Raw genomic sequence first — 2,171 nt, 5'->3', positions numbered from 1 at the left:
AAATGAGGGGATTGAACCTTTTTTCCAGAAAAATGTGGGGGTTGAACCTTTTATCCAGAAAAAAAAGAGAAGTGATTGAACCTTTTACCCAGAAAAATGAGGGGATTGAACCTTTATGGAGAAAAAATGAGGGGATTGAACTTTTTCTTCAGAAAAATGAGGGGATTGAACCTTTTTTCCAGAAAAATGTGGGGGTTGAACCTTTATGGAGAAAAATGTGGGATTGAACCTTTATGGAGAAAAGTGTGGGAGTTGAACCTTTTCTCCAGAAAAATGTGGGGGTTGAACCTTTTATCCAGAAAATGAGGAGATTGAACCTTTATGGATAAAAAATGTGGGGATTAAACCTTTTATCCAGAAAAATGTGGGGGCTGAACCTTTAATCCAGAAAAATGAGGGGACTGAACCTTTAAGGATAAAAATGTGGGGATGGAACCTTTTATCCAGAAAAATGTGGGGGCTGAACTTTTAATCCAGAAAAATGAGGGGGTTGAACCTTTTCTCCAGAAAAATGTGGGGATTGAACCTTTTATCCAGTAAAAAAATGAAATGATTGAACCTTTTATACAGAAAAATGAAGGGATTGAACCTTTTCCCCAGAAAAATGAGGGGATTGAACCTTTATGGAAAAAAGTGTGGGAGTTGAACCTTTTCTCCAGAAAAATGAGGGGATTGAACCTTTTCTCCAGAAAAATGAGGGCATCAAACCTCTCCCTCCCGTTCCTAAGGAAGAGCTGGAATGGGAAGGAGGTTTGTCCAGGGCTTTTCCTCCTGGAGATTTCACTTCAGTCATGGAAAAACACCCCCAAGACAGTTTGTTCTCTTGAGCAGGATCCAGGGGCCGTATTTACATTTTGTCTGAAATTAATTCAGTCACATCTTTCAAATGCAAATAACTGGGAAAGAAATAACTGAAATAACTCTGGATCATTGAGGAAAGTGTATATATATATATATATATACACACACATATATATATATTTATTTTGTTTTCTTAACAAAATAATGCAGGCAATTAAAGAGCATCAAAAGCATTAAAATCACAGGTTAGCAGGGCATGGAAATATTCTTTCTTCTCACCTTTAATAAATGTTAAACACTGACATTGACCAAAGCCATTAATTCTGTTATTAAAAGCCGGTGTTTGCCCTCATTTTGATTTTTCCTGGTTAGTTCCTCATTTAAAAAAAACATGCTGGAGATGGGAAGAATCAAATACCAGCTGAGTGTTTGCAAAACAGGACAAAAATAGGGCAGAATCTGTATATATTTATATATTTATATATATTTATATATATTTTTATATATTTATATATATGTATATATGAAATATATTCTATCTATATGTTATATATATATTATATAAATTATTATATTATATGCATTTGATATATATTTTCTCTCTATATATATATTTACATATATATTCAGCAGAGCTTCGGGAGGGAAACCATCACTTGTGTGCACTTGGGTCTTCCCACTGGAGCTCACCTGGGATTCCTGGAGGAACAGGAACAGCAGGAATGTGTGTTTGCTTTTCACTTGGATGTGAAGTTCCAGGATTTTCACATATATCCTCAGCAGTCACAGATATATATTCTATATATTTATATTCAGCAGAGCTTTGGGAAAGAAACCCTCTGGTGTTTTCCTGTTGTTTGGAAACGTGGGCAGAGGAAAGGGACAAAAGCTGCTCCCGACTGCCAGGAAGCATCCCTGGTTCTCCTCTGCCTCCCTAAAGAAGGATCATTTTTACCTCCACCCCCCAAAATATCCCGAAGCACAGCAGGTTGTTCTGCCTGGCTGAGCAGGTGCCTTTTAGCACCTGGAAACCCTGGCAAGGAACCAAATCCCGACACTGGATCGTTCCTGGGAACAGCAGCCTTGGACCTGCCGGCTTCGGAGACCTCCTGGGGCACAGCACGTTCCTTGTTCCTGGGAATTCCTGGTGCCTCTGGCACAGGGACAGGCGTGTCCTTTCCTTGTTCCTGGGAATTCCTGCTGCCTCTGGCACAGGGACAGACGTGTCCTTTCCTTGTTCCTGGGAATTCCTGGGAATTCCTGGTGCATCTGGCACAGGGACAGGCGTGTCCTTTCCTTGTTCCTGGGAATTCCTGGGAATTCCTGGTGCATCTGGCACAGGGACAGGCGTGTCCTTTCCTTGTTCCTGG

The sequence above is a fragment of the Lepidothrix coronata genome, unplaced genomic scaffold (genome assembly GCF_001604755.1).
Source record: "Lepidothrix coronata isolate B3197 unplaced genomic scaffold, Lepidothrix_coronata-1.0 Scaffold180, whole genome shotgun sequence".
In the NCBI taxonomy this organism is placed as follows: domain Eukaryota; kingdom Metazoa; phylum Chordata; class Aves; order Passeriformes; family Pipridae; genus Lepidothrix; species Lepidothrix coronata.
This window is presented reverse-complemented; position numbering follows the sequence as displayed.